Below are 21,547 nucleotides of genomic sequence, written 5' to 3' on the forward strand. Positions count from 1 at the left end.
CAAGAGCCCTGGCGGTAATGCTGATACTGAAGTAAGGGGTGTGGCAGCCACCTTGAACCCTCACGCATACCGGAAACAATGGGAAGCTTTTACTCTCCCATGGTTAGTTACACAGACTCCTGAGATCTTGTGTTACAAAGACGCACCCGTGGGCTAAAGCAAACGTTAAAAAGCTCATCTCCAAACAGATTAGGTTGAAACTGCTTCAAACCAACACATTCCTTCACAGCATTCATGGACACTAAGCTGGTTAGAAACGACTGAAACACAATAGCCAACCCATAACCCGGAATTAGGAATAGAGATCTAGTCGTAAGAATGTTCATTAGAACAAAAAGGGCCGTGGAAGCACTTGAAGGCCTAGCATGGCATTTTTAAATCAGGGCAAAGCTGAATAAGCCATGGGGAAACAATCCTGGGAAAGGCATTTCTTCCCAAACACAGTGGAACACATGTCCACTTTGATTAGAGTTGTGTAAACTCAGTCGTCAGCTCTTTTCTGAAGAGCTACAGCTCACGTGGGGCTTGGCTATGTTCCTCTGTCGAGCCTCTTCAGATCTCTGTAATTATATCACTGCAACACTGGGTGTGTGTGTGTGTGTGTGTCTATTAATACAGCGGCAAGGGAGAAATGCAATTATTGTTAAACCCCTTGGAATCTGTAGGTATCAGGGATAATTACATTTGACTAAAATTAGAAACCTTTACATTCTGGTCCAGACCTGACTCTCCGGGGTGCTTATTAAGGGGATGCTGTTACAGAGTCGGACATCTCGGCCAGATTAGGACACTGGAAATGATTAAGGAAAACGAGCTGGGATCGGGCGGATGAGGCCTGAGCAGACAAATAAGAACAGCTACATCCAGGCGGTAGCCTGGGCTTAGTAGATTTAAAAGCTCCGCCGCTTTGCCACTCGTCCAAATGCTTCTTGAAATAACTAAACGACCGCCCCGGGGAATATGGAGATCCTGGCGGTCATCTCAAAACGAGAGCTTCGAATAATATCCTTAAACCTTCTTGAAGAACTGCGCCTTAAAAAGCCTTCCCAGGCAATTTCTCAGACGAGGTGACTTCCCTTTCTCAACGTACTGTCAAAACATCACAACTACCTCCAGGAACATCTCGGCCGACGAGGAACAAAAAAAAATGCACGCTGCGACCTTCCTAATTACATCTGATGAGCTGCGTTAAAATCACGGTGATCCAGAAATAGCCCAGCATCAAAACAAGCATGTGGAAGTGAAGGCGAATCCATCTGCTTGACCTTTCCAAGGAGTTCAAGCTCCTGCCAAAGTTAAGAGTTTTGAAATCTGTCGTCTGTCGCTGTAAATCCAGTTTCAAACGTTAAATTTTAACGGTAACGTGAAGTAAAAAAAACAGTGGTCCAAGCCACACCACACCTACGCAAGCTGTTCCTGAGCTCCGACCAACCTGTTTATCTATCTTTAGAGCCTATGTCAACAAGCATCAGTTGTTATTACACCTGCAGAGGGCAAGTGACCCCAAAATGGACAAGTGCAGCATTAATGGCAAATTATTTATGCTGGAATTAGCCTTTACAGCAGTGTATATATGTTGTATAATGTTATTTTTAAGAAAGAGAAAGAAATTGTAAGCTGTCCTTGGCTGTTTTTTATAGCACACACACACACACACACACACACACACACACACACACACACATACCCTAGCAGGGCCCAGGACCAATACAGAGCTTTGGATGAAAGCTTCTCAGCAGCGAACCAATGACCAATATGTTTCTAACAGAGTTGACAGTAAGTGCACGCAGGGTTTAAAACTCCAGCAGCACTGCTGTGTCTGATCCACTTCAACAGGTGACCACAGAAGAACAGGGGAAAGGAAGCTAACACGGTTTGTGGAGCAACAGATGGACTACACGTTGTTATTGTAGAACTACAAAGTGCTCCTCTGTGGTCAGAAGATAAAAATAAAGATGCTCACGGGTTCTGTGAGCGATATCATAGAAGAACCTTTATGTTGGTTCCATAAAGAACCATTTTTGCTGATAAATTTCAAATGTGTGTTCGAGTGGTGATTTTATTAAACCTTTAAAACAAACCTGGTTCTGTACGGAACCTAACATTGTTCTTCTACAGCATCGCTCCAAGACGAGTGTGGGATAAAGACTCTGCCGCTCTTGCGTGTTTTATCAGGAGAGTCCGAAGCTCTGAAGACCACCATCAGATCCTCAGAGTCTGCGACAGATGGACAGGTGGAGGCAGTGACAGCTGGCACAGCAGGGCTGCTAACATAGCATCACAGCCACAGACACACCCCAACTGCTGTCTAACGCAGCCCACCCTGGCTGCCACCAGGCATGACAAACAACCTTCACGTCAGGGTAATCTCCCACATTTAGCTTTACCAACCCCCCCACCCCCCTCACTCCCCCACCCCTCACTAACCTCCTAGTGTGGTTTACAGTGTGGGTAGTTCAGCACAGCCTGGGGGCATTTCTGGGACCCGGCCAGCTTAAGAAATAGGTCCAGAGACATGTTCCACGTAGATAGATAGTGAGAGTGGTACATGAACCTGCTGGAAGTCTCCAGACTGGTGTCGGTGAAGTCTCATCTCACTTCCTTATCATCGACAGCTCTATAAATAACCCCGCTAGCCCCCTACCCACTGCACACACCGGCGCCCCCCCCCTAAAAACACAGCTCTTCTGTACCTCGTATCTTGATAAAAAATAGTCCCAGCCAAGGTCACAGCAGAGAGAGAGAAAAAGGCACAAGGCGACGTCTTATCTATACAACAATATTAAAAAAATGATCTGCAAAAAGCAATATATAGCAGTGGTTAATATAGCATTGGGGGGGTGTAGAGAGAGGGGGCTGGCGGTGGATGAAAAAGTTAGAAGCTACACCTCTGCTCAAGGACAAAGAATGACTCCGGCTCTAATACCTAGGACCAACACATCCTCAATCACACCCTGGATTTATCAGCGAGGAAAATCTCGCTCAGACTAGAGGCTCCCTGTTTAAATCGTAAGATGGTCTCTTTCTCTCTCTCTCTCTCTCTCTCTCTCTCTCTCTCTCTCTCTCATCCACACACACATACGTTGGCTCTGTACCAAGCGGCTGCAGAGAGAGTGAATCCCTGATCCTGTGAATGAACAGTTGAGCTCACACAGAGAAGATGCCAGCGTGTTAAAGGCAGGAGCAGCTAATCACTGCTACCCCCCTCCCACCCTCCCTCAGGCTTAAGATGAGTGATGTAGGTGCATGAGGAAGGAAGACACAGGCTCAGGTGACACAGCCAGGCCCATTGGCACAATTTCTTTTCATAAATCAAGTTATTGATTTAAAGGGAATAATTTAGCTTCTATAACAGATTTAGACCAATCACAGGCAGCCAGACACTGAGCTTGGACATGACCACACCCATGTGGACCTGGCGCTCCATGCTCAGATTTAAAGCCAGAGCTTCATGGTCCCCGGGGAACTTCATTTATAAAAATTAATAATTGAAATTGAAAAATTGATCAGAAATATCGCAATTAGAAATTTCCCCCAAATCGTTTAGGCCTTTGAAGCTGTATTTTGTTTTCCACACTTAAAAAAGAGGGCTCTTCAGGTGCTCTTCAATAAAGGCAACGATGACTCCCACATATTACTTTCTCCATCAGTCTGAAGAACCAGCTCACCATGAAAATAGTGCAAACAGCACCAAAAATGTCTGTTCTGTTGTAACAAGCTGGACACCAACAATAGAAAACCCTTGAAGAACCCTCTTTTTCTTCCCAAAGTATAAGAGAGAAAACAGTAGGGTACTTTAGACATTAATCATGATCAAGGAAACCGCCGATTCCTGTTGTTTTGGTAAAAGAGAAGTTCATAAACCAGTCATTTCTGAGGCCGTGTGCTGAAATACAGCAGGGAAAGTGTGCACTAAAAGCAGCAGCAGTGGAGAAGGACGTCATGTCAGTGATCTACAGAGGGGCAGCAGCTTGTCGTGTTTTTCTTGGGGCAAGGGGATGACAACAGAGAGAGAGAGAGAGAGAAAGAGAGAGAGAGAGAGAGAGAGAGAGAGAGAGAGAGAGAGAGAGATCACTCCATCCCTGTTCTCTTCAAGTGTTTTTTTTATTTATTTATGCATTACTGTTGATTCATCCATATACAGTGTGTACGGTACACACTGAAACAAGACAGAGCTCCTCCAGGGCCATGGTGCTACAGAAAATGATTCTACACGAGAATACATAGTGTATGAGTGAAAATGTGCAACAATACAAGAACAGTAACAAACTACAAATACGGTTTTGAGCAGTCACATTTTACACTGGGAGTAATGTAAGTGAAGTATGTTTAAAGGGGGTGACTGTCTGTGAGGAGTGTGTGGTGTTCTCTCGGTGTCCGCATGGGTTTCCTCCGGGTGACTGTCTGTGAGGAGTGTGGTGTGTTCTCTCGGTGTCTGCGTGGGTTTCCTCCGGGTGACTGTCTGTGAGGAGTGTGGTGTGTTCACCCTGTGTCTGCATGACTTTCCTCCGGGTGACTGTCTGTGAGGAGTGTGGTCTGTTCTCCCTGTGTCTGCATGGGTTTCCTCCGGGTGACTGTCTGTGAGGAGTGTGCTGTGTTCTCTCTGTGTCTGCATGGGTTTCCTCCGGGTGACTGTCTGTGAGGAGTGTGGTGTGTTCTCTCGGTGTCCGCGTGGGTTTCCTCCGGGTGACTGTCTGTGAGGAGTGTGGTGTGTTCTCCCTGTGTCTGCGTGGGTTTCCTCCGGGTGACTGTCTGTGAGGAGTGTGGTGTGTTCTCCCTGTGTCTGCGTGGGTTTCCTTCGGGTGACTGTCTGTGAGGAGTGTTGTGTGTTCTCTCTGTGTCTGCGTGGGTTTCCTCCGGGTGACTGTCTGTGAGGAGTGTGGTGTGTTCTCTCTGTGTCTGCGTGGGTTTCCTTCCTCAAAAGTGTCCGTCAGTGTGAGTGAATGTGTGAGTGTTTGTGTTGCCCCGTGAAGGACTGGCGCCTCCTCCAGGGTGTTTTCCTGCCTTGCGCCCAGTAATTCCAGGTAGGCTCTGGACACACCGTGACCCTGAATTGGATAAGGGTTACAGATAATGAATGAATGAATGAATGAATGAATGAATGTTTAAAGGGACCAGAAATGTAAACCTAGACCCCTAATATAAATATAGCACCCTCATTTAGCAGCAGAAGCAGTAGCAGTTGATTCTTATTATTATTTAAAATAAGTTAGAATAAGGAATCATGGGAATAACGGGATTGGGTTTATTCTTATATTCTGTGTTTGTTTGTTTTTGTATATTTTTGAGAAAATTAACTCTTAGGTGTGGTTCTTAGACAGGGATTAAGCCTAGTCCATTTAAGGAGGATATAATCCAGGACTAGGCTTAATCCCTGTCTGTAAAACCAGTCCTTACTGCTCAGATAAACAGCTTTTGAAATGTCATTTTGTGTCTAAAACTTTTGCACAGAACTCTGTATAAAGTAAGAAATGCTAAAATCTCAATTTTTTTTTTTGTGTGTGTGTGTGGCCCCCTGGGGGGCATGTGGATGCCTGGAAATGCTGCAGCACAGGCTTCCTATCTACACTAGACAATTTCTGACAAAATGCATGCATATATATGTGTGTGTGTGTGTGTGTGTGTGTGTGTGTGCATACGTATGTGTGGCGTGAAAAAGGGGGTGCAAGGATGCCACAAAGCCACAGCCCAGAAACACCGAGACACTTCAAAGCAGATCGATGTTTGCTCAGAACAAACCGCAGTACAGTGCTGTGGCAGGAAGCAAATCTATTTTCACTCTGTGTGTGTTCGACACACACGTATCAAAGCTGCGATTCTCCGGGTGCGAGAGCGCCGCTGCGCTTCAAAAGGACAAGGTGGATTCCATGTGCTGAGTGCGGCACAGAGCCATCCCTCGACGCCCTCCTCCCCAACCGTCCTTCGCCGAGAAGCAGATGGCTCCGCGGAGGTAAAAATTACAAAGCACACGTTAACTTCTAAACCGTCTAAACAGAAGCACATCTGCCGGACCCGCCTCGGACCGAAGACTGGAGTCAATAAACTGTTCAAACACGCACTGCAGACATCAACAAACTCGTCCCACGGCGTAAACTCGGGCCACACTGTGTAAGGTGTGATGTTTAGACAATGAAAGGCAATAAAGCCACCTGTTTGGAGAGAGGGAGAAGCTCGCGCTTCATCACAAAGCTGATTAAAATATAGCTTCAGGACACAGACGCCAGGAGAAGTGATTACAGCCTCAGACACTGAGACGACGACGCGGGCCACTGCGTGTTTGCTCAAAGGGGGGAAAAAATATGTCTCATTAAATCAAACACTGAATGAAAAAATACTTCCAGATGTTCAAAGACAGAGGAGCGTCTTCTGCTCGGAGTCACTGCGTCCGCTCAGGAAGAAAATCCCGACTCTCTTTGTGGAAGTCGGCTCCAGGTGATTCCAAAACAGAAAGTCTCCCACTGCTCAGAGTGCACTGTACCAGGCTAAAACCACAGGTTCCCACTCCAGACTTGAAAGCAGTGGCAAATTACAGAGCTCCAACACAGCAAATAGCTGACAAATTGTAGCTTACAATGGGACAGTGATGCGGATCCACATTGGCTGGTACAAGTGTGCATCGCTGATAAGGCTGCACGTTGTTTGCCATCATACATCATTCACCAACTACACAGGACAAATGCAGCTGCACTCCCACCAAAGCTTTCTGCGAAACCAAGAGCCAAACGAGACGTGCATGAATCCCACCGCCACGCCCTTCTCCTGCAAGACAGCTCCACACGGCTCATCCAGGGCTCGCAGACACTCCGCCGCATTCGAAACCAGGAAAAAGCCACACGAGACCAGCATTTTCATTTTCTCTGTGAAGCACCACATGGAACTGGTTTATAAAACACTCACTCACTCACTGAAATACATACATTCACTCACCCACTGATACATAAAAACATACATAATCACTCATTCACACACTCCACTCACTGCTTCACCACAATGGGCAATGTTTCTCACATACTCTCTCACATTTAAGGGCTGCTTCACCAAGGGGGTGCTGTTGTGCTTCACAATTCCATCCTTGTTTACAAAGTAAATATGGCAAACAATTTAAAAAAAGCCAACCCCTAAACCACGTGTTTTCACGCCTGAATCCTGCGACCGAGTGGCGCAGTGACGCTGAGAACACTACACACACCAGTCTCGGAGGGTAAAGCTCATGTAACACCGGTATTCAGCTTCTGTCACGACACGGGAAAGATTTAAAATCAGATTCAGGAAAACTGTCCAGCTGTAAACTCAGCGATCGACACCAATCTCTGACTTTCTCACACTGCAACATTACTTCAGAAGTTTAAGACGGACTTGTGAAAGGTCCCAAAACCTGGAGATAATCTGCAGTCAGTTCCTGATCCTGGGGAAGAGATGGGGAGCTTGATCTTGAAGATTTGAGGGGAAGAGGCAAATCGGGGATAAAAAAAAACGGAATCCTGCACAAGGCTTAGTGCCGTCAGCCAAATTAACAGCTACTTCTCTCTGTTACACGGATATTTATATTTAGTGCTCGCTCTTCCTCGTCATGAACTCTAACCACAGCCTCTTCCTGTAACACACCACACAGTTGTCACCGCTTTACCTCCATCATCAACCACTCTGCTATGGAGCTACAAATGTATTAATGCATCAAGATTGCACTTATTCTGGAATTAAAGGGGTAAAAGATAAACATATCGTCTCTGTCCCAAAGAAAATCTACTTCATTTGAACACAGCACAGTTCTTCACACGGTGTGAAAAGTTCATGATGAATGGACCAATAGAAACGCTGATAAATTTCTTGGGAAAAAATGATTTAAGAAGGTTTTTTCCCCTTCTTCTGTAAAGTGAAACATTGAGGATAGAGGTTTTCTTTGGAGAGTGATGGTATTTCAAAATACACAAAGAGGATCACTTTATCATCATTAATACAAGGCTCCAAATCCAATATAACTGCCCTGTTTATGTTTTCTTTGGACTGAAGCATGTTGTTTAAGAGCTGATGACACCCACAATACTTATCTATAATGATAAATGTATTCAATACTAGCAGCATTTTGTTGATATTATGAGCTTTGGCGATGAATCCTATGACTTTCCTAGAAACTCCGAAGTCACAGATTATCTCTTGTACAAACGAGTGTAAACAAAGAGCCCCCTCCGTCCCCTGCGTCCAGATGCATCGCCAGTGGTCAGTGTGAAAAATGGCCGTTGTTGTTTAACTGTGAGAAGTAGCACGGCCGTGCTCTGTGCCGTCCTCATCTCCAGCGAGGCCCTTGCCGTATTTACTGGGTCAGCGCTCTCAGAGCTAAGGGCCAGGTGGAAGATTTCATTGTTTGCTAGCGTCAAACACATAACCTGGTCTAACCCCACCCTCCGTCTCCACCTCCCGCTCTGCGTCTCTCCGGCCGGGGCTTTATCTGTAGCCTGCATCTCGCTTCTCTGACGAGCCGAGAGAATGGCTGCTGCGCTCTCCAGCCCTGAAAGACTCCCATGTCAAGGCTGTTTAACATTTTGAGGGCTGCTGGGGTAGATGAGCCCTATCTAATGATTACCTCTTCTAGGCTAATAACGCCGCTCGGTTCTCCCAGTCTCCCAGGGCACAGCGAGCTGCATCCGCCTGGAAACAATACAAGTTCTCTGACTTTATGAGCTCTCCCAGGTCCCACCTTCATTCTGAATAAGTCCTAGAAAGCTCAGGGGTGAAAGAAGCACGATCAGCCGTGTGTCTGTGAATGTAGAAGGACGAAAGGTCAGGAGATCGCCAGTGGAGCGGGGTAACAACAAATTATGTCGATAAATAAATAAATACAAATAATTCTCAACAGGAAAATGTTATTGAGAATATTTACATCTGGATGTTAGTCTAATTCTGTCATAATTACGTTATTGATTATAATACAATAACATATTATAATCAATAATACTGGCTACTGGGAGTCTTCCGTCTTAAGCTGAGGTCATGGTAGAGTTTAGTCTGAGAATTTGAAAATGGAATCCCAATGATTTCAATGGAATTAACCACTGAGACTGATTCAATTGTTGAACACCCAGATGGAGCCAAACGTTTGAGTTTGATAAAGTGTGACATGCAAATTTCCTCGACCAATAGCACAGAATAAGCCATTTAAAGATATAATAGCACTTTAAAAAGCAATGAAGATTTGATTATTCAAAATATTAATTAAAAAAAACGAAACGATATAGAGTGAGTGGCTTAAATATTGGTGGCATTCATGTTTATGTAAAAAACCACGCCTGCAAATACAGGGCAACACTAAGATCAGCAAAAATGACTGAGGTATGGCATGATAAGTCAATAATGTAATTACAGTGACAGGTCTAAGCAATGCTGGCCATGGTGACCTGAACATGCATGGCTTTCTGAAGCCAGTTTGTAGATCTAAAATGTAGGAAACGTCAGCAGTAGCCGTGTGTAAGCACAAATTTATATAACACAGTCAGAGCCGCTTTTAAAGTCAGTGGGGAGGTTTGATTAGTGAGTAACATGTCTTTTGTGGTCTTTGTTTTCTCTACTGTACATCATTTATGAGTTTGTTAGTTGACCACACCAAAATGGACCACAAATGTCTAGTGTGTGGTCAGACTTCGAGTACCAAGTGCTTGGGGCAAATTCCTAAGGGCCTGGTTGTGAAAGCCTCCATTAGCCCCAGCACTCCCAAACATATTTAAGAATTTGTCGCATGAGCATCTGTTTGTGGGGAACGTCTTTGCAGAGCCTTAGTATTCGCTTTTGGATTCTTCAGGAGTGGCCAAGAGAGTCTAGTTTCATGCCCTGAATTTCAAACCCAGTTGGTTGTGTTCACTTCGCAATCTGAACCGAGGGGTTTAATTGCCAATAAAATACCTCCCCAGGAGACCCAGTCCTGCACAGAACACATCAAAGTCATGTTTCTAAGAGACCCGCATTTGGCAGTGCCACTTCAAAAGCAAGGTTTCAACATTAGAGCTATTCATTACTGTTTTTTTCTTGGGTAATCTTTTTCAAAATGAAAGACAATAGGAAGGACGTCTTACAGGTCGCTGAGCCACATTTAGGTTTGAAATTAAATTCAAACAGAGATCAGTGTCAAGGACGGCGAGCTGAAAGGATATCAAGGTGCAATCAGGTCAAGGAGTCTGCAGAGGGGCAAACAGTCTAGACTCTTATTTTCGTTATCTAAGATAAGGACGGCTTTAAAATCCAAGTTAGTGTTTCCTTTTCTTTGAGGAGGTGACTTCCCAAATCATTTCATCATCTGCCCTTCAGAACCCAACCACGAACAGCCCAGTCGCCTAATCTTCAAGGCAAATGTACTTTAGACCAAACCCAGACATTGTTCTGTAAACCCGATATTTGCATTTAAATGTGGTCGAAAAAGAAGTGGCAGCCTAATCTTTAGGTTAATAGGTTATCAATTAACCCAGGCACTCTGCAAATTATTTCCCCCAAGGTAATTTTGAAAGGAGCCCACGTGAAACCGCATGCCATTCATGTGACTGCTTCTTTTGTGCGAGAACAGGTGGGTATGAATAGGCTTCCCCGAATCCAAATGACATTTCCCTGAATGACCACCCTCACTTTCCCCTGCTGTTCACTAGCCTAATCTGTTAAGTAATTGCAGGTGGTCCTTTTCTTTCCCTCCCTGAGACTGGGAGGGGGCAGCAGTGGCGGCAATGCCGGCTTTGGGGGGTTTTACCGGTTCACTGAACTCAGCGTAGGCAACTCAACAATTACCCCTTCTCCAGCGCACTCCAGATAGATCACAACAGACACTCTCCCACTTCAGGAAAACCTGGACAATTTGCAGAGAGGTCAGAGAGCACCTCGACCTGGCTAGATTGGAGGAGGGGGTGGAGGGGGGGAAATAAAAGAGAGAGAGAGAGTGAGAGAAAACACCTTTATTCACGAGTTGAACACAAACTGGCTCCGACAAACATTAATTGGAACAGTCAACAGAGGTGGTCTCAAATCACAGAAGCTTAACCGAAGCTGGACGATTGTGGAAGAAAGACTCCTGCCTAGATATGAAGTGCCGGGGGGAAACTGCCAGAAAATAAGAAGGGCTAGTTATTCTGCAGTCTGGCCAGAGTCTACAGCATGCACTCAATAAACTGAGCCACACAAAAGTACTGCAGAATCAGTGAAGAAAGCCAGCGAACCTCACCTTCTCCAGAATACAGATAGTTGGTGCATTCCAATGTCGCTGTACAAATAAGCATGGACTTCAGAGGAAGAAATAAAACAATTCAGTGGGTGAGACAAAGGTGATCTTTCCAGCACCGATCCTGGCATTCACGCCCCTGAAAAGTGGCTTTATCATGGCAATGCGGGAATGTTTCACGGAGGCGAAACTGCAAGGTCATGTGTCTACTCTCAGCCATCTGCCTTTCAAAATGTTTATTACATGTTTTATTAAATGTATTAAATGTTAATGTAAATTACAAAAACAGGATCGCTTCTGATGCAGCAGAAAGTCTGATGGAAGGAGTCGGTAGTTGGTAGCTTTTCTTTGACGTGTCCAAGGCCAACAGCACAGGCGCTGAAGCCAACGCTGATCCGGTTTGACCAATTTCGCAGCCAATTTTTGCCCATTACAGCCCTGAGCACAAGCAGTGGATAATTCCAAACAATTAGGATACTGTTTCTCAAAGGTGGGCGGCTGAGCCAGTTCACGGCAGAACCTCGTGACGAGGCCAGGTTTGTTCCAGACTTTGTTGCCGTCAACCTTGTGGTTTTAAACCAAGAGACGTATTTGAGAACACAGGAGAATCTCACGCAGTGTTGCTACACCATCTGCCACAGAGTCTAAAGGTGGCACGAGGAGGTCTTAGGTTTTAAAAAGGTCCTCATGTAGTAGTTTAGCCTTTAGAGACATCTACTTGCTTTTAGACAAGTCATTTAATAACAACGAAAACAACAACATTCTGTGAGGGCTTTAACAGGTTTATACTTCAGAACCGGTCCGGTTCCTCAGCTCTGGGTTCTGTTCGTATTCGTTTTTCTCAAATGAAGCCATTCCATCAATGACCTGTTTACAGTTCAGACCAAACATAACAATACCAAACAAAATCAATGAAATGCCTCATTAACATTTCTGTCCTTTTCATTCCAGAAGACACTGTTAATTAATCTTGACACTACGCTGGTGGAACTGTCTGTGCTCAATGTTATGAATCTTATTCCAGTGTAATTTGCTTCGTCCATTATTTTTCCACTGTCTTTTTCACTCAGAGACTTCAGTAGGTTTTATCAGGACTTTAATCACAGGTTCTCTACCGTACACTCCTAGAAACAGGGTTCTGTATTTACAACCGCATGCTGAAATGAATCTGAAAAAGACAATTTTTGTGGTAGAATGCGTCTGTAACGTTGAATTGGTTCTGGAAATGTCTTTTGGTTCGTGGAACTACTCTGGAGTGGTTCTGGAACCGTTCTTCATATTGAAAAATGTTTCTTTGCCAGGTTGAATGGTTCTGAAACTATTTGTTTTGTGGTAGACTGGTTCTGAATTGTATCTTTCCATAGTGGAATATGTCTGGAACGGTTCTCTTTCTGTGTGTTCTGGAAATTATAGAATGGTTCTGGAGTGGTTCTCTGCATGGTGGAGTGGTTTTCAGATAGATGAAAAACATGTATGTGGTTCTAGGCATGCACAATTTTTAAAAATGATTCAATACAGCACCAAAATGTGTTCTCCTTTTATGGTTCTGCATCTTGTTACAATCGAAAACAAGTGTTTGCTGCTATTTAGAGCCACTTCCAAAAAAGGTGTTAAATAGAACACTTCATCAACATGAAGAACCTCTTCCACATGAACACAACCCTTCCTCCCAAACCATTCTACACAGGACTCAGCATAAATAACTCCCACTTTATCAAGCGTGTACGCGTCCTGCCGAAGTTAAACGCCCTTCTGAACACACTGAATGCCTGCAGATGTTGCAGCTGTTATGTGATCATACAGTATGTAGGATGCGCTGCTCCTGCACCCCCCCCCCCTTTCCCTTAAAACAGAACCTCGGGTTATTTACAAGCGCTACTACAGAAATCTAGGTTAGGCTGCAATTGAAGTGCGAGCTCCTGCACGCCGCTGTGCTGCCGCAGACAGTGCCTCAAAAGGCTGGAGCCGCTCACAGGAAAATAAACAAGGCCTGTGTGCGTGAAGAAAGAGGTTCTTATGCTCCGAGCACGCAGAACCTGCCGCACACCGCAGCTTGTGTTTGCCTGCCCTGCGCCGTCTAATCTCAAATCCAATCGTGACTCCAGCTTACATGTCTGATTATGAAACAAAGAAGCTGTGTACGGGGGGGTGGAGGGAGGGTAGGAACACACCCTGACTGGGGAATCTCAGAGCTCCTTGCCTCTAGGTCGAAATGAAAAGCCGTGTTGAAGGACTTCATTTCTGAAGATCCAGGCGGCACCGCGGGCTTCTGACTACAGTGTTTCATCATTAACTCGCCTATACGTCACCTATAGGAAGCTGTGGCTCTCTTTTTATTTCTATTTTTAAACCCAAGTGGGGCAAAAACTGAGGGCTAACATTAGCTCACAGTGGGAAAAAAAAGAGGTCACTGCTCGCCAACACCCTTTTTTTTCCGCTTCGCTTGTAGAGCTTCTGAGTCAGTGCAAATGTACAAAGCAATGTGGGTTATTCACTCGATAAACGACACCTGAAATACAAGCATGAACTATGACTAACTGAACAGATATGACTCCTGTTTCAGCTTCAAACGAGCAGGAATACATACAGAACACCAAAATTTACGGCAAGGGAGTTGGCTTTAATTTGAGGCTGATATCCGAGGAACTCAGATAATCCTTCAGCTGGACTTCAGTTACCATCTTTTACTCGAATACAAAACTAGATCTACTTTAAAACCTCATTAATACACACTTACAGCAACATTTTAACACGGTTAAGATCTGGTGTGTTTACTCATTAATGGGGGAAGAAGAATGGAGAAGCAATGACACTCCAAGCTATAATTACAAGGTAAAAAACTACCACCTTGTGATATCAGGCCGAAAGGTGAATGGTGTTTAGAGCAAAATCACAATTTGTACAAGTGCAGTTTTCATACCACACCAGCTGCAGTTTTAATTCTGGCTTGTTTTAGACTAGTTTTAAACAGAGAGGTTTAACTCCCTGAAGCAGACAGACACAGTGCGGTAAATGACAACCATAACTCTTGGTCTCCCTGGTGATAAAACAAGCTTTGGCCTTCATTTATAGACAATAACTTTAACTTAAATCACAGCTACGACACTGAACAGAAAAACTGCAGCTAGACGTTTTCCCCCAAATCATTCAAGCCTTAATCTGTAGTGAGGATTTGGGTCAGAGTCAGATCTAGTATCCAGAATTTGTCATGCACCTATCAACAGATGAGACATGAGCTAGATCTACTTGGATTAGCATCGTTAAGAAAACATTTGCTCATAACAGAGGTTCCCAAAGTGGGTGGCACGCCCCCTGGGGGAAGCACAGTGAGGTGTAAAGCAAGTCTCTTTTAAGAAGTGTCAGTTATTTACACATTTTTAATGTGGGACATTGAGAATATTCTCGCCTACAAAGGGGGGTACAGTAGAAATGTTTGGGGACCACTGGCTTATTAAATTCAAGGTTAGAAATGCGATAAAAATGAATAGAACATGAGTCCAGAGCACAAAGTATACTGTCAAATACTGGTTTGAAACATCCAGCAACTGTAGACATTAGTCCATTGTTGATCCTTCTTTGTGCTGAAACATAAACCGCCCCAGAGTCACTGCACATCGCAAACAATCCGCTGCAACCATGAGTGAGCAAAAAATATAATCAACCTTGGGGAGAATCACTTTCAAAATCACCACCGAATTCTCCAGCACAACCTCGAACAGGGAACCTCTGGCATGCACCGAGAACAAAAGGCGGCCAGAGCGCTGGAATGAGGAAAACATGGGTAAATAAAAAGCTGCTCTCAAACCAAGGCAAACCACTTCATCCGCGAAGCATAAGCGCACGGGCAGCGGAGCCGGACTCGTATTATTGATGACGTGACTGCTGACGGCAGTGGCGGGATAAATCCTGAAGCATCTTAACTGCTCGGGTCCAGCAAAACGGCTCAACAATCAGCGGACCGCACTTCACTTTGCAGCAGGCCGTTTCCTGAAACTCACTTAATGCAGGGTCAGTGGAACGGTCAGAACTGGAGGAACCCCTGAACTGAACCCACTGAGCAGCACATGGCTTTAATATTTCAGCTTAAAGCCCTCTTCTGAACGTCTGTGACCTGCTTTGGTCCAAACCCCACAGCAGTGTTCTCCCCCTGTGTAAACAGCCCCTGTTCAGAACGCCCGCTTTCAGCACCTGTTCCTTTAAATGATAATGAGCCACTCGCTGTTCACCCCGACCCCGAGCGCACAGCAGTGAGGAGCGAGGAGCAGAAGCTCTGGTTTTTTAGCTGTTTTCACTCGGTTCTCTTTCTTCTCTGTTTTTACTCAGTGCTCTCGTTTGTGTCTGTTTGGGGGCGTTTAACCACGTCTTTGTGTTCTCAAATAAACGTGGGCCCAGTCCTGCGATTGGACAGGCTCAGACGAGGGGGCGGGGCACTTTGAGTCTCCGCACTTGACATCAGACATTAAACAAAACAAGAGATTTTTCCACGTCCACTTTAAAGTGTAGATGCAAACAGATCCGAAATGTATTATATGTTAACTACCACTTTTTTACTTTAAACATTTACTTCAAAAACAAAAAATACTAAATAATGATATAATAACCCTACAAATGAGACATACAGATGCCTAATTTGATCAGTGACAGACGTCTCCATGAAAGAGAGTGAATGTTTTTGATACTATTGAGAACGCTACACCCACACGGAGCAGCGTTTTAGTTAATGAATGTTACATTAACAGCAAAACAAGCAGAAACACAAAATGGCTGCATTACAGACCTGGCAGAGTGTCCTCCAAAAAGCACACTCAGCTCCTGATGATGTTTACGGGCCGAGGACAGAACAGAATATAACAATAATATTAGTCATTATGTCATTACTTTGAATTACTTTTGCCCTCCCTAAATGAGCGACCACGAATGAGGGCTGCAGATCCAGAAAGGCTTGTGATCCCAGAAGAGGCTTAAAAGACCTCATCATTAAAGCTCATGGTCATTGTTTCCTTTTCAATCCCAACGTCGAGGAAGTCCAGACCCACAAAGAGAAACCCGGACCCAGCCCAAACTCCTCCAAACAGCCACAGGAATAGTCTGACCATCTGAGTCCAACACAGAGAGGCTACAAATCACAAAAGGAGGACGCGAACGCAAATAAGTGCCTGCTATAACAGCTGTGGCGAGCTAAATCACTGAACGTAGGAATTCAGAAATTAAGAAATTAATAGCGGGTCTATATTATGGCAGATAATGCGCACTGGAATGGGCTGATGTATAATTTGGTCCTTGCTCCCGCTCTAATAGAAATGAAAAAGGAGGAAGACCGTGAACGAGCACGCAATTACACAGACAAGAAGGTTGTTCTCAAGACAAAACCAATCGATACCCCTGAATATCCGTACGCTCCGGTACACTACTCCGCAACAGCCTCGAGAGCCACAGCAACACCGTCATAATTACGCCGAGGACACCCGTAGCAAATCAGACTCATTCACTCGTTCACCATCTTTAACAGCTTGCTCGAGAGTTGGTGCAGGACCGACCCTGTGCCAAGGAACACAACCTGCGCAGGGCGTTTTAAACCACTGAGAAAGCAGGGCCAGTGTGTGAAACACAATCTGTAGTGGCGTCATACACCTGAGAGCAGAAAAAGGGGAGGAGGAGGAGGGGAGGTAAAGACAGAGGAGATATTAGGAAACTTATGCCTGTCTTCTAATTTTATCCCACCTCCTCTAGTTTGTCCCCAGAGGGGGAAAGAGGGAGCTGGCAGAAAATAGTCCATGTGCATGCCAACACGGAGCAGCCTACATGCCAAAACAGAACTACTGCACAGGAACATATAGGCCAGGCCAACAGCGCCTACAGGCAGAGGCATACAACAATACACACACACACACACACACAGTCTTTCTCCTGTAACACCAGCCCTCAATTTGTAAAGCCTTCCAAAGAATAATATATTTCAGCATCAACTTTCCTTTGTTTCTCGCTGAATAAAGCGGACCTTAATACAGTGTTTAAGGAGGATTACGGATTCCTGAATTCTTTCTCCTAAAGCCTCCCCCTCTCTCTCTTTCTCTCTCTCTCTCGTGAACACAGTCTTTTCACTGTAAACAGCGCTGAAGAACAAGCTCGGATTTTCATTTACACAAATATACAGTGTTTTTCTTTGTTACACTGTGTAACGTCTATGTTTTGATCCAGATTCAGTACAAAATGGTGTTTCCCAAGACCCAAGCTCCAGAAACAGGAGGAAACTGATTAAATCTTAAATAATGGAAATTAAACAGAACTTAACCTCGTTCAAGGGACGTCAACTAAAAAACTGTCTATATTTTTATCCTCGGAAATTACTCTAAATGCTTCTAGATTCAAATAAACAATTAATAAAGCATTAGATAAAACATCATATGAAGTTATTCCTGTTCAAATCTCATTAATTAATGTACAATAACACGAAGAAAAAGAGATTAAGATCAGGCGAGATCTTATTCTGGACGTTTATCTCGGTTCACTGTAAGGTTGCACCATCAAATCGACTGATTTAGTTTCAATTCTATGGCGTAAATCACGTGAACCAGGACAACGCTCTTCTCTCGAGGTGGATGCTGCTGTTGTACCAAATACACAAAATGTCAAATGTCTGGAAATATTACAAGGCATTGACCAGGATCTCAAAAAGCACAATCTGCAAAAGCAGAACCACAGATACTAGTGGGAGCCAGCCACTCTCGCACACGCTCAGATATCCCCTGCACTACTTTATAACCATTTTAATCTAATGTTATTAAAATAGGCAAGAGATTTTTCATTTAAATTCATCCTCTGGTCATGGATTAAACACCTAAAACTCATCTCTGTTCATCAAAATGACAGATTTAGAAGTTATTCCAGAGATAAATGTCCCCTAACGACTTAAAAATGGCTCAGCTGTAACTGTACACCGTCATGTCTTCATTCAGTACACAGCTCGAGGAATATGCCGTTGGTCCCTGCCTCTATTTCCACTGCTGGCCTGCAGTTAGAAAGCCCCGCCCCACAGGCCTGGTTCAGAAAGGGATTGGCTCCTTAAATGTGTGAGGTACGAAACTCTGGCGGTCAGAATCTGTGTATTTGAGACTGCAGTTTCTAACCAGAAATACTCTCAGTCATGACTCTGGACGCGAACACACATTCTAGCATGAAAGCAACAGCACACACACCACAGGTTAAACACTGGATTTACAAATGAGGGGGGTTTACGGGACATTACTTATACAAGTTTACAGTAGTATACTAAAATCATAACCAGGCGTTGGGTTAACCAGCTTTTGCTTAAGTTTCAGCTTCAGACAGCAGTTGTAGAGCAAGACAATGATTTACAGTTTGGTTGAATGGAATATGCACATCCACCAGAGCCCTTGTGTGTGTGTGTGTGTGTGTGTGTGTGTGTAAGAACAGCTTGAGCAAAGCTAACGTTAATCACACGTTCCCACCCCAACAAGGTGTGATTAAAACACTCGTTCCCTATCCAGTCTTCAGTTGCTTTCTCACACACTGAAAGAAAGGAGACTAACGAGTTTACGGTGAATCCTAATTCAGCAAGACGCCACTAAATCAGTGCAGTGACATTTTAGCAGATTTAAAGTCTGTGTTTTCTTTTTTTATTGCATGCCTCAGAAAACAAGAAGGGGTTTAAAATGTCTCCATGGAGAGCCAGACGTGATGAACATAATAAACATGATAAATACATCAAACAGCAAAGCCAAGACCCAGGACACACTGATACCACATCAGTACCGCAGTGACCCTCTCCACAGTCGAATTAAAGCCGTGGAGAACAGCTTCAGGACGAAGCAGCTCCAGGTATTTTTTGCTGTGCCTCCTTTCCCTGACACACACCGTAAAATATCGAAATGTCAAGCAAAATGATTGAAAAGGGCGACTGCACACACCACAGAAACACGGGGGTTCATCTCATTCTCATTTCAGTCTTTAACACCCACGTAGGAGGAATAGGTTGAAGAAATTATACAAGAAGTGTATCGAAAAAGGGTTTTGTACGGAGAGCTACACAAGCCTACGGCTTCCTTATGTACGCCAACGACGACCTTAAACGTTTCCAAGTATCTTATACCATGATAATGTCATAACAACTTTATTATAACTCGTTAGACCCATAGGTTTATACAGCATTCGGGCTGCTTTCACCTTCACCTCAAATGTGGTTGTGGTCAAACATTCTCTCTGATTTTTTGTGGCGAGATTATTGTGTTATTTTATAATAAAGACACATAGACTACACACTGTCTAGATGTAAAGCCAACCTAATTTAACCTGAACTTGGCTTATTTTGCCGAATTTCCCATTCCACCTTAAAACTGTGCGTCTGATACTTCAGCTCTTAAGGTGGAACTCTGAATTCGAACGAGGAGACAAGATTCAACCTAGGACAGTATGTGTACGTATCCAAAACATAACACTAATACGGATTAAAACAGATCACACAGCTGTTTAAAGGGGTTTCAATCTGTTAAACAACAACACACCGTCGCCGAGCTATTACTAGCTAACGTGCTAACACCTGTTCACTTAACCTGGGCAGAGCTAGTTAGCTTCACTAGAGGACAAACATCGGAAGGCTCGGTCTCTAACCGCACAATGCTCCCTACCAAGGACACTTATGTTTAGATATTTTAAGGCTTATAGACAGAGACTGTGCACTGTTTACGTCCAAAACGCACATTAGCCGTGAATACATATATATATCACGCGATATTTGATGTACATTTCAGTAAATTGAAGCCCTAGATAGCGCGCTATGTAGAAAGCTGTGGTGAATGTGAACCCAGCCTCAACTGAGCCAAGCAGATCACGGCAATGAAACGGCTAAATAAAGACACACTGGCACAGCCCTGGCGACAAGTGTCGGCTGTAACTCAGTTTTCTTACCTCCTTCCACTGTCACCCGACGTCTCACTGGTATCTAAAATGTATTTCTATTTTTAAATCAGTTTAAATCGCCGTGACTGCATCTCCTTTTCAGTTTTCTCTCGGTCTAAAGCTGCACAAAACTAAGCGCTCTTACGGATTCCTTAGTCTGGACTTAGACTAGTCAGGCCAGCGAGTGAGCGTCAATCTGGAGTGGTTAAACCAGGTCAAAACCTCTTTAAAAGCAGTGATTTAGTGATAATAAAAAGGGTTAAAATAAACTAACCGTTGCCAAAACTGGGTACACATCCCTTCACCGTGTCTTCTCTCCGAGATTACAGGACAGAAAACATCCAGCGACGAATAAAACAGGTCGACGCGCTGTAGCCTTCAATTTCTCACTCTGAATCTCAACGCCTTTCAAACTCCAGAGGCTTTTCTTTTATTGCAACACTTTCTGGGTTCCTTCCTCGTGTTCTTCAGAGAAAATCCACCGTTTCACACAAAGCACACACAGTCAAGCAACTCCTACTTTCACAGCGTGGAAAAAAAGACTAAATAAAAAGGAAAAAACAAAGTAAATGCTGGGGAAGCGAAGGCAATCACATGTCGTGGTTTGTCCAGGAGCAGAGCCTCGTCCTCCCCTCGCCACCGCGCTGCTTTAATTCAGAAACAGTGGGTTTCTCTTCTTTCTCTTTTCCTTTCAAAGCAGGTCTCCTCCTCTTCCCAGCTCCTCCACCAGCAAGCTACTGCAAACCGAGGCAGCAGCTGAGCTTTGAATACACACGGTGAAGTCACTCGGCCCTTTCTCCTCCTCTCCGAGGAGAGAAGAGGCGGTTATTATTTCTCCTTCACTCCACCCACTCCTCCACACACACACACACACACACACCACTGCTCTACACACACTCTACATTCACAGGGTTTGGGTTTCTAAAACGACCTCACTGTCCATTCTCTCAGCTCCGTTGACCACACAGGAGCATAGTTTGTGAGCCCCTTTCCCCCTGTCCTTCAGCGCTCAGGACCCCCACAGAGCATGTGGTGGTGGATCATTCTCAGCGCTGCAGTGACACTGACGTGGTGGTGGAGCGAGTGGATCAGACACAGCAGTGCTGCTGGAGTTTTTAAACCCTGTGTCCACTCTCTGTCCACTCTGTGAGACACTCCTCCCTCGTTGGTCCACCTTGTAGATGTAAAGTCAGAGACAGTAGCTCATCTGTCGCTGCACAGTGTGTGTTGGTCGTCCTCTAGTCCTTCATCAGTGACACAGGACGCTGTCGGCTGGATGTTTTTGGTCGGTGGACTGTTCTCGGTCCAGACACTGAGGGGTTTAAACTCCAGCAGCACTGCTGTGTCTGATCCACTGCCTCCTGTTGCAACTTCAAATTCACATTTTTTTTTTCACAATGTTGAGGATATTGAGGGTTTACCCTGGTTTTCCATTTTTCC

The 21,547-nt window shown here is 44.5% G+C and overlaps 1 protein-coding gene across 2 annotated transcripts in view; it reads right to left on the bottom strand.

Moving 5' to 3' along the window:
• dag1 (dystroglycan 1) overlaps positions 1-20,857 on the bottom strand; it is a 40,359-nt gene extending 19,502 nt beyond the window's left edge. Inside the window, exon 1 of one of the 2 annotated variants that reach the window (XM_066671752.1) lies at positions 20,382-20,857. The gene's annotated coding sequence lies outside the window, so the exon portion shown is untranslated. Of the gene's footprint in view, positions 1-10,764; positions 10,790-20,381 lie in introns of those variants that run through there. The other variant, XM_066671753.1, reaches the window with a different exon arrangement.
• Between the last annotated feature and the right edge of the window lie 690 nt (positions 20,858-21,547).

Source organism: Hoplias malabaricus, chromosome 5 (assembly GCF_029633855.1).
Source record: "Hoplias malabaricus isolate fHopMal1 chromosome 5, fHopMal1.hap1, whole genome shotgun sequence".
Taxonomy (NCBI): domain Eukaryota; kingdom Metazoa; phylum Chordata; class Actinopteri; order Characiformes; family Erythrinidae; genus Hoplias; species Hoplias malabaricus.